General features: G+C 42.2%; 1 protein-coding gene and 1 long non-coding RNA gene across 5 annotated transcripts in view; one reads left to right on the forward strand and one right to left on the reverse strand.

The window, feature by feature from the left end:
• The window catches only part of TENM4 (teneurin transmembrane protein 4), a 2,712,352-nt gene that overhangs the window by 25,689 nt on the left and 2,674,669 nt on the right, over window positions 1-11,994 (reverse strand). The gene's annotated exons all lie outside the window — the stretch shown is intronic.
• LOC144295476 (uncharacterized) lies at window positions 3,016-4,890 on the forward strand. The gene is made up of 3 exons (XR_013362621.1): window positions 3,016-3,373; window positions 3,840-4,026; window positions 4,407-4,890. It is a non-coding gene; the product is annotated as an uncharacterized LOC144295476 (long non-coding RNA).

Below are 11,994 nucleotides of genomic sequence, written 5' to 3' on the forward strand. Positions count from 1 at the left end.
ATGATGACTCCTGCCCTGCCTTCCTCCCAGGATTATTGTGAGAAACATGTAGGAGTGGCCTGTAGCTACAAATTAATACCCACCCATGCAGGGTGAGCTGATGGGAGACTGCTGACCCAGAGTCTTAGAGCTGGGGAACTCCCATATGTGTATAGGGGAACAAACCTGATGCTTGAATACCCTCTCAAAACCCTGAAAAATGTTATACAGGTTTTTCCTGAACAACAAAAGAGATGGGGCTTCTTTCAAAGCTGCAGACCCTGATTCAAACCCGGATACTGTTATCACATAAGGAGGCTAAACAGATGGGTTCTTGCAACCCCTTCCCATCTAGATTTCACATCCAGCACCAGGCAGCTATGTATTTGCAGTTGTCAGAACTCACAGCTTTGCCCTGGTGTGGGCTTTCTGAAGCATGACAATTGAATCTTAATTCTCTTTACCATTCCTGATAATAAGAGAAATGCCTACCATTACTGAACACCTACAGTGTATAAGGCATAGTGCTTTTCATACCTTCTTTCACCTTCTCCTTGCAACTTGTCTAAAAGGTATAAATTATTTCCTTTTTGGGAGGAGGCTCAGAAAAGTGAAGTCACTTGCTCAAGGTCCCACAACTGCTAAGTGTGGTGCAGTCAAAATTCAAACTCAGATCCCTCTGCCTCCAAGCTGCCGTTTGCTTCACTGCCCTCACCGGGCCTTTCTGTATTGTTCATTTGCAAGTATCTGTTGTGTGTGTTCCACCTGCGGCAGAGCGGTTGGGAGATGGCAGGGAGTAGTCTGTTAACACTTCAGTTATAATTTTTAATTGCGGGAGGCTGAAGTGTAAAAAGGTAGGTTTAATAGCCTTTTTGCACTTGTGTGCGAATGGGAAAATAAGTTCTTTATCCAGATGTCAGTGTTCCTGACTTCTGCTCATACTCCAGCTGGCACACAGGTTCAGCTGGAAGTCTCCCCCATGCACTCTTGGTCTCCCTGCTGGACATTTCCCCTTGCTTTGCTCTTACTAAAGCTGGCTTCTGGGCCCCTGAGGGAGTTAATGATGATGAAATGAAAGGCCCGAGTGTTTAGCTCTGTCCTGGCTCTTCCTGTGATCTTTCAGCTGCACCTGGCTTCCTGCTGAGACTCCTGGGTGCTTGGCTTCTATGGCTTCAGGTGACACTAGCCAGGCCTTTGCTGAGCCATTTTCTGCCCAAGGTCAGATGTGGGTGTGGCATGGATTTTGTCTTTGGCCAATTCTTTTTCTTTCTTTCTTCCTTTTTAAAAAGATTTTATTCATTTATTCATGAGAGACACACAGAGAGAGGGAGAGAGAGGCAGAGACACAGACAGAGGGAGAAGCAGGCTCCTGCAGGGAGCCCGACGTGGGACTCGATTCTGGGTCTCCAGGATCATGCCCTGGGCTGAAGGTGGCACTAAACTGCTGAGCCACCCAGGGATCCCCGGCCAATTCTTTCTATCCCTGTGCCTGGGACTGACCACAGCACTCTTTATACTGAACGCCAATAGTTACTGAAAATGAGATCCTGGTTAATGGTCTTTTGAATGAATCACCCCAGGCCTTGACCCAGGACCAACTCTGGGGTCAGTCAAGTGGGGTCAGTCAAGTCTCTATTGTTGAGGCCTGAAGAAGGGGTACGGAAGCCCTTTCCAAGATGGCAAGCAACACAGGGATCTCTACTACTTACCTTGGGCTTGGGTTTGGTGGGGCAAGGGTATGGGGTGTATCAATCCTTCTGACTCTGTGGAAATCTGCTTCTTGTCATGATTTCTCATTTTTTTCTTCCTTAATACTGAGTCAGGTTCTTATAAGAAAGCATCTATCTGGCTTTGGGGAAGGTGCCAATGTGGCTTAAAATCCAGACCAGAGGGGCACAGGCACTGGGTGTCCCTCAGCTAGGTAAGAAGATGATTCTGAGAGATTGTTACCAGGAAAGAGGGTGAGTCTTTGGGTAAAGATCTGGAAGGTTTGCCCTAAAGTTTCTCTGTCCTGGAGATGTTCTCAGAGCTCTGCTCTCTTTAACTCTAGGGGAGGTAGTGTTCTTTTCAACTCTTCATGGCTGCTGGAAATTAGGAAGGAATTTTATAAAAATGTTTGGAGTGGTTATCTCTGGGAAGTAAATACAGGTGGCATTTTATATTCCCAAGATTTTAAAATAATGAACGTGGATTATTTTCATAATCAGAAAAGTGCTGTGACAACCCAAATAATGCCATACACAGGATGCTCATGAGCATGGCCATTTTGGGGAAGAGGCCCTTTTAAATTACTGGTATTAATGGGGTGCCTGGGTGGCTCAGTTGGTTAAGCATTTGACTCGATTTTGGCTCAGGTCATGATCTCAGAGTTGTGTGATTGAACCCTGCATCGGGCTCTGTGCCAGGTGTGGAGACTGCTTAAGATTCTCTCTCTCCCTCTTCCCCTCCTCTGCTCACATGTATTCTTTCTCCCTCTTTCTAGAAGAAAAAAAAAATAAATTGCTAGCATTTATGGAAGAGTCTCACTTATAGGATATCTGCCAATATCACACTCCAGGCCTTTTCAGTAAATATTACTAAAGGGTACTCCAAATTTCTGAGCCCAAGTCAAGACTCCCAAATAGGCTGCCCTGGTCATCTTAGCTATATCTGTGGTCTATGAGTAGGCTGACTCCCGTTAGATCCTGAGTCATCTTAAATCAGCAGGAAGACCCATTTTGGTTCAATAGTTTCATGTGATGAGTATGCTGTTCTAGTCTGGTTCTCCGAACATCTGTTACCTATGTATATACTTTTTACTGAGACTCCTTGCTTAGACTCTCTAATTTCCTGACTTACCTGGATACAAGAGATTTTATTATGCCATGCAAGATACTTAAAAAGGAGTTTTAGAGTCCTACCAACTAGAATTGATAAGGAGATCACAGATTAGGGGGCAGATGTCACTTCGATACTATTTTAATATGGTCTTGCTCAAATGCCACCTCATAAAGCCTTCCCTGGTCTCTCTCTTGTCCCTTTTCCCAGTGATGCTCGGGCACAGCTGCATCACAGAATGGGTCCCCTGCATTGTCACGGCTCATAGACAAGCTGTCGCTTGCTTTGGCCTGGGAGTGCTTGTGTCAGGCCAGGACTGTGGAATCAGACGGGCTAGGAATCTGGAGTCTACGACCTGCCAGCAATGAAACCCTGGAGGCCTGGTTCTCAGTTCTTCTCTTCTACCCCAGCACTGGGACTGGCACAGAGAAGATAGGCAGGGAACACTATTTGAACAAATAAATGAATGCATGATTGGATATGTGAGGCCCCGTTGCTGCTCTGTTGGAAAGGGGAGACCAGGATTCATTCAAATACTATCTCCTGCAGGACTTGACAGAGGCTTGACACACAGTAGGTACGTGATAAACATCTGCTGAATGCACAAATACAGAAACAACTGCTTTCACTAAATGATACTTCAGCTATCTCCACAGGCATCTCCCCAGAGCTTTGGTTTCCAAGACAGAAAGAGCCTTTGCATAAAGGCAGACAATTGTAATTATTATTGAAGGTGGCCTGTAATACATAATTAAATTGAGCTTGAAGAAGATACAATGAAAAGCCTCATGCCTTCAAGATCTGGTTTTCATTTTATACGAGATGGCCGAAAAACAGTAATTTCCACTCCTCACATTTTCCATTAGAGGGACTGAACGTCTTAATTAAATGAACATCAAATAGAACAGCCAATTTATAGAATTTTCTTGTCTCTTATTCATTCATTCATTTCGGTGCCTTCTAGAGCTTGGGAAATGCCACTGGATCTCTCTACAGTCTGATCCATAACTGTGATCAGAACACTGCTGTTTCTTCCTCTGCAGGAAAGAACTGGAGCTGCCTATCCTGTGGACCTTGAACACCTGAACCCCATGCTCCCTCTGTGGAGCCCTTTCTCTTCCTACTAGAGCTGCTGAGAGAGAGAAGGCTGGTGTCACCGAACAAGGTGGGACAGTTTGTGGCACTCTCTGGATTCCAAATGGCTGCTTCAAACCCTGGCTCTATGATCAGGTGACTTCTGGACAATGGCTTAGTTGTGTCTGTTTTGGTTTTCCTTAAAATACTACCAAATTTCCTCCTTTCTAATCAAGAGGAAGGAATGTATTGATATGGGAAAGTCCTTTGAGCCAGACGTTCTAGGCTTTGACTACAGGCTCTACACTTGTCAGCACTAGAGGATGGGCACTCAGTTCTGTTTTCCTGCAAACCATCAACCCCACCAAATCACAAATGATATGTTATAAGATGTCATATAACATAACCTCTGGGACCCTCTGTTTTCTTCTCTAGAAAATGAAGATAGTAACGCCTATCTTAGAAGGATACTGTGAAGTTCAAACAAGGTAACATATTTAAGGTGAAATGCATTTTTTTTTTTTTTTTTTAACCAGGGCCTGCAGCATCTCATGAGACCTTCACTAGAATGTCAACTCTCTCTGGTCACTGATGTACTCCAGAACTTAGAAGAGTGCCAGCATGTAGTAGATGCTCAAAACTGTGCATGAATGTTGGCTGAAGGACCTGCTCCCTCCTGCCTCTATTTCCGAATTCACTTTGAATCCTACTCCTCCATACTTCTGTGTTCCACTACATCTGCTTCTGTTCTCCCAACATGCCAAGCTCAAGTCAGGCTTGTAGTGCTCACACTTACTGTTCCTTTTGCTGAGAATGCTCTTCCCTCCAATCCTGGTATGGCTAGTTCTTTTTATTACTCATATTTCAGTTCAAATGTTATCACTTCAGTGAAGCCTTCCCTGAAATAGATAGGCCCTCTCATCTTGGTCACATTATTTTATTTTATTGTCTGCATTATACTTATTATCTTATTTATACATTTATTGGTCTGTTATATCTTTTCCTACTATATTATAAGCTCCATAAGGATAGAGACTTTATCTGAATTTTCATGCTTAGAAGAGTACCTACAATATAAAATGTATTCAATACATATTTCTTAGATGAATACATAAGTAAATAAACAGTAGATATTATTATTGTTCTTTCGAGATGTGGATTGAGGAAAAACAAAGAATTTTACCCCTTTCACCTCCCTTCTTCCGTGTTAGGAAGGGAAATATCCATAGGTTACCTTCTAGGTACTGAGCACCATGTTCATCACTGTTTTTTGAGGAGGGAGTTATTATTGTCATTTCACAATTGGTGAAGCTGAGGCTCAGAAAGAATAAAAAATTTATTTGCCCAAGACCACACAGCTAGTTGAGGAATTAGATTCAAAGTCAAGTCTATCTGACCTTAAAGCCTGTGTACTTTCATCAAGCTTCCCATAAAAGTAACGCTATTTCAGGGGGAAAAAAAACCCCTTTGTGTTCATCATTATGTTAAAGAAAAAATTGTTTGGAAATCTCAAATGGTCAAGAAGACTCAAAGATTTCTCTTTGAGATGCTTTGTTTTGATACCCCTGCAATTGACTTTGTAATGATGCCAACCCCCCATTGTGGGGGTATGATCGAGATGGCCAGATGATTGGCTTTTCATTATTTCTTTCCACAGACTTTTCTTCACTCCATTTTCCCAGAGCATCTTTGGGGAATGGGGAAAGAAAACACATAAAACATTCATATAGCTGCTGTGAACTTGGCTCTCAGAAGAGGACCGCTAAAGGGTATCTTCACACACGTTGCAAGGCTTTCTTCTTCACACTCAATATTTCACATCTCAAGCCACTTACTATGTTGCAGCTGGTGAGGAAAATGCCAAATTGCTTCTCTGATACCAACTTTTGCTGATTGGGATGTTTTTAGTTGGAAAATAAAGATGTGATTTTTATGATTTCATCTGCAATTGTTTCAAATGCCACCACTGTCAATGAGAGGAACTGGATACCACATCCTCTGTTGAATAATTAGGATTCACAGCCAATGCACATGAATAGTACCCTTGGCTTTAGGTCACCATAATAGATGACATTACTACATCGTTATCTTTTCCAAAATTGTACCAGATCCAGGTACTTTTTGGATTCTGCAATGGAAACTTATATCTGCTGCGTATTTCCTACAAAATTAAGTCCCACCAGTGAATTCTAGCTCTTGGGATTTCTAAGATCTGGTCCATTCTACCACTGTGGGTCTCATATTTTGCTGATGTACTTGAATAAGTGCACCTGGTGGAAAGGATTCACGGAGATCTGTGACTGAATCCTGGCTCTGCCACTTATGTGTACAATATCACAGAGCCAGACAGTGTCTGTGATGGTTATTCTCTCTTCCCTCAGATCCATTATATGTGTTTCTCTGTGCCCACAGGAGCTGACCCTCCCCTCCCCACCAACCACATCACTAGGGCCACCCTTCCGGCTTGCTTCTAGTTAGATTCAGTCAATAGTAGGCACTGGCAAGAGACTGGAGGTCAGCAGGAGGGGTTTTCCTTGTTCCCAGCTCCTTTGGTGCCATATTTCTAGTAGTGGTTGCATCTGTTCATGATTATAGTTTCTATGAGATAGCTTCTTCTTCATGGTTATGGGTCCCACTGGCACTTCAGTAACAATATCTTATTCCTGCCCCCACCTTGTCCATAAGCCTCAGGGTTGGTCATGGTTGTTCAGTTTCGCCTTACCATTCTTTCTTGGTTCCCTAATGCCTGCCTCTACCTCTATAATGTTTCTTTATGTGAAAGATACTTTTCCTGGGTATAGAATTCTGGGTTGACAGGTTTTTGTTTTTGTTTTTTCCCTTTCAGCATTTCTGTCTTCTTACATGGTTTCTGATGAGAAGTCTACTATAATTCTTATCTTTGTTCCTCTATATAAAATGCCTCCCCCTCCATCTGCTTTCAAGATTTTCTCTGTTTCTTTTGTATTTTGAATATATGCCTAAGATATATATGCATTTGTGTGTGTGTGTGTGTGTGTGTGTGTACTTTGCTTGGTGTTTTCTGAACTTTTTGGGTCTGTGATTTGGTGTCATTCATTACCTATGGATAATTCTTGACCATTATTTCTTCAAATATTTCATCTGCCTTGTTCTTTTACTCTTAGAATTTGAATTACAGGTGGTGCCTGACTTATGATGGTTTATGTTTTTTTTACTTTATGATGTTGCAAAAGTGATATGAACTCAGGGAAAACCATACTTTGAATTTTGATCTTCTCCCAGTAGTGATCTGTGGTGACACTCTTTCATGATGCTGGGCAGCAGCAATGAGCTGTAGCTCCCAGTCAGCCACCTGAATCATGAGGGTAAACAAACCAATTCACTGACAACCATTCTGTACCCATATAACCATTCTGTTTTTTTCACTTTCAGTACAGTATTTGATAAATTACATGACATATTCAATACTTTATTATAAAACAGGCTTTGTTTTAGATGCTTTTGCCTAACTGTGGCTAATGTAAGTGTTCTAAACATATTAAGGCAGGCTAGGCTAAGCTATGATGTTTGGTAGATTAGGCAAATAAGATGGATTTTTGATTTAGAATATTTTCTACTTACGGCTTAGACCAGATGATTTTGCCTCCTAGCTCTTGGGTGCCCAGGTTTTGTTTGTTTTTTTTTTCACTATTTTTTTCCTCTTGTATTTCAGTTTGGGTAGTTTCTACTGACCTATCTTCTTTCTTCAGCTGTGTCAGTCTACTGATAAGACCATCCTTCATCTCTGTAACTGGTTTTCATTCCTAGATTTCCATTTGATTCTTTCTTATTCTTTTTTTAAAAGATTTTATTTATTTGAGAGAAAGAGAGGACGTGCGGATGGGGAGTGGGAGGGGCAAAGAGAGAAGCAGACTCCCTGCTGAGGGGGCAGGGAGCCTGATGTGGGTGGGGTTCCACCCCAGGACCCCAGGATCATGGCCTGAGCCCAACCAATGGAGCCACTCAGGTGCCCCTCATTTAATTTTTTCTTATAGTTTCCATTTCTCTGCTGAAATTATCCATCTGATCTTTCATATTGTTCACCTTTTCCTTTTCCATTAGAGCTTTTAACATAATTACAGTTATTTCAAATCCCCTGAAAGATAGTTTCAACATCTGTGTCCTATCTATAGAATCATGTGGTTCTGGTGATTCCTTTGTCTCTTGGGAGTGTGTCACTTTTTCTAGTCTTTTTGTTCACTAGAAGTGTGGCATCTTGTGTAGCACACTAGAGAATGAGCTAACAGGTTTTATGCATAGAAATGGGTATGAGTTTCCTTCTACTAGGACTTTAGCAAAGGGGTATGGGTTAACTTAGGATTTGGACTGGCTTTGAAATTTGATGTTTTTCTGGCTAACTAGTGCATTATAGGCTTTAAATTCCTTTAGCAATACCTCATGTTTGGGGTGCTAACCTGTTTTGTGGGGGGGCTTTTTTTTTTCCTCAGTGTCAACTCCATCCTAAGCTTTAGGTGCCCTGTTTGTGCTGTCCCTCTTTTATCTCTTTCACAGTAGTATTTTACTTTCCATTGCTGCATTTAGCTTTTTAGCTAACTGGTGGCCACGGGTGGTAAGTAGGAGAGTTCTCCGCTGTTCTGAGTAAGCCTTAGTGTTATGTATCCATGTGTTCCAGAGTCTCAGGAAGGTGGCCTCTTCAGCTCCTGCCCCTTTTCCTGTTATAATTCTGGCCCATTACATATCCCTCTCCCCTCCTGACAGAAGTTAAAATATTTTTTTCTTCCCTCATTCAGCAGCAGTGGGTCTCCAACAGTGCCTAAGGAGGGCCATGTTAGTTGCCCATCTCTCCATAGATGAAGGCTTTTGTACCATATGTGAGAGAAGGTGAGTGGGGTCTGGGTGCAGCAGGCAGATATTTGTGCCTCTCCCTCAGCAGCGGCTACACCCCTCCCCCAAGTCTACCACAGTAGATACTTTCTTCCTTCTTCCCCTTCTATTTTCTGAGAGTACCTGGTCGGGCTGGTGGAGAGAAGTTATGAAAAGGATGTGGGCTCTCCCACACAGTTTCTGCAGCCTCCCAGGGCTTCAGAGTCTCCTGTCAGTACATACTTAGCCTTCATAAATTCGCCAGCCATCTGAGCTGCACCCTTCTTATCAGCTGCATTTACCCCCGGTAAGCTAGTATGTACATCTTGTCTTTCTCTTCAAGAATCTCTCTCCTTGGATCTGGTTAGGTGGTTGCCCTGTGACCTTAGAGAAGGAGTTTATGAAAAGCTCACAAATCTGCCATTTGTCTAGCTTATTCCCATCGTAAGTTTGGGAATGATACACTTTCTACTTTCTTACATCTTCCAGTGAAACCCCAAAGCTAAGTGTCTTTATTTGAATGAACCATTTGAGGTGAATTCTGTGTCCTGCTGGGTGCCCTGATAATGCTGGAGCTGGGATGTGATAGTCTACTCACTACAGTATATTTTTCCTCCCTTCCCTGTATTTACATTTTATTCAAAATATTTACTGAGCACCTACTAGGTGGTAAGCCCTAAGCTTAAGATAGAGGTAAATTAGTTCAGGTCTCACAGTATTTAGTGTGAGCATAACTATGACAGGAGCTGTCACAGGGCACTGTGGGATGCCAGAGCCACTTACCCCTGTGAATCTTAGAGAAGCCAGCTACTCATGCCCACCCAGCATGAGAGTTTTAGAACCTGCCTCATGCTCACCAGGCCATTTTCTTAGCCACCAAATGCCATCTGGCCAGGAGCCCAAGTCTGAAATTAATGATGCCACACACTGGAGATGAGGATTACATTACAGAATTCTTGGAGGTTTTCTGCCAGCAGGCCTGTGGGCTGATGCGGGGAAGGTAATCTTCATTCCCCAGAATTGTGAACTCTTTAAGTTAAGTTGCTCTGAAGTATATGATGTTTATTTTAGATGTATTATTTAATCTTTTGAAAGGATCAATAAAGCCAACTTAAAACTTGTTTTAGTAACAGCCCCTGTTACAGGCAAGCCCGGGATGATTTTTTTTTTTTTTTTTAATATTAGAGCATTTGGATCGGAATCCACTAAATGGCCTCATGCAGCTAAAAGCAGAAAATTCACTAGAGCAATGGTGCTTTTGAAAGATCTGTCAAAATCTGTATTAAGAAACACCATAATAATGGGGCACCTAGGTGGCTCAGTCAGTTAAGTGTCTGACTCTTGATCTCAGCTCAGGTTTTGATCCCAGGGTCATGAGTTTAGGCCCTGTGTTGGACTCTGTGCTAGGCATGGAGCCTACTTAAAAAGAAAGAAAAGGAGAAAGAGAAAGAAAAAGGAAAAGGAAAAGGAAAAGAAAACAGAAAAAGCACAATAATGATAATTCTGCATCCTTACTTCTTGGGAGCTTCACAGTTTGCAATTATTTTTACCTTCAGTATTTATTTAGTCTGTTGATCCTCATAACGGCTCTGAAAGGGTGGGGGAAGCTTGATTTCTGTCTGTTTGAAATGTAGGTCTGGAAAACAGTCAGCCAGCCCCTGAGTCACGTGGCTAATATTTAGTGGAAATAGCTACTTTGTACCCTGGCTTAGTTCACAGTCTGGGCTGAACCATTTTTCCTTGACCCATTCTGAATGCCTTTTTTCCAGTCTAGTTTGGATATTCTCAGAGACCTGACCCCTTTTCTAGTTCTTACCTTGATCCTTCAGATGTGACATTTGATTCTGCTCCTCGGTGTAAGTTCTTATTCCTACCTACTTTAATTATAACTATAGTTTGCTCCTTTGACTAGTTTACTTGCTGCTGCTCCTGGGTAATGCCTTTCATGCCAAAACAATATTTTTGCAATTACTAGTATGTCCACCCATATTGCTTGAAATGATGATGATGATGAGGAGGATGGTGACAGTATCATCAGCTATCAGTTGAGGACTGTTGATGAATGGGACATTGCGTTTTCCATAGTTTATCTCCATTGACATTTTGAACCTCAGGCTGTTCCCATGAAACAGATACTATTTTTATCCCCACCATACAGAGAAGTCACAGAGAACTTAGGTGAACCTATTTGGTATCGGTGAAAGAACACACACTTGTGTTCTGGCTCTGCTATGTACTCACTGTGTCATTTTACACTGGTTATTTTTTTATTTTTTAAGATTTTATTTATTTATTCATAGAGACAGAGAGAGAGAGAGAGAGAAAGAGCAGAGACACAGGCAGAGGAAGAAGCAGGCATCATACAGAGAGCCCGACGTGGGACTCAATCCAGGGTCCCCAGGATCACGCCCTGGGCCACAGGCGGCGCCAAACCGCTGCGCCACCGGGGCTGCCCTTACACTGGTTCTCTCTGTGCCTCAGTTAGTTCATCTGTAGAAACTGCAGATGATAATTTCTCTGGTCTGAGGTTGCTGTGAAAATGAAATTGGAAAGATCCTGGCACACAGTGGGATGTCAAGATAAGTTTCTCTTTTAATTTTAGGGCTTTAACCTTCCATTCTCAGGGGATTCTTTGGAATTCCAAATCTCATTTCATAAAAGTGATTATACTACCTTTTTCTTTTTCATAAAACAACTATTACCATGTATTTCATCAAGGAAGACAGGAAGCAGGGGATGGGATCCTTTGTGGTGGAGGTATAGGCAATGGTTTTAGATTTCAGGGTTGGTTGAGAGTAGTGGTTGCAGCAAAGTGTAAGCATTCAGTTTGGGATTTGAAGGCATGACCTTGGGAACTAATTGAGTGTGCCGGCTTGCTCTGTCAAAGGAACCCCTGAATTGGCTAAATAACGTATAAGAGATTTCCATTGGGCAATGGAGGAATATTGAATTATTTAGTGTATTTCCATTTCAATGGGTTAATCAAGATAATTGCTGTTTTCCTGGATCTTTGTCTTTCGTTGTAATTAACAAGGCCCTTGTTTGGCCACAGGAACTTAGCCAGTGAACTTTGTACAAATTGCTGTGACATTTTTTTGGTGCAAATTGTGTTTAAAAGTCTATTATAGATCTGTTGCCTTTGGATTCTAGGACTATGAGGAACTGATGCTTGATCAAGCTTGAGAAAAATTTACAGTTCAAGGATTTGAGTTCATTTGGGATTAACAAACTCAGCAGGAGGCAGCAGGGCAGAGCTGACATGACAGCAGGAGCTCTGGCATC

This window comes from Canis aureus, chromosome 23, assembly GCF_053574225.1.
Source record: "Canis aureus isolate CA01 chromosome 23, VMU_Caureus_v.1.0, whole genome shotgun sequence".
NCBI lineage: Eukaryota > Metazoa > Chordata > Mammalia > Carnivora > Canidae > Canis > Canis aureus.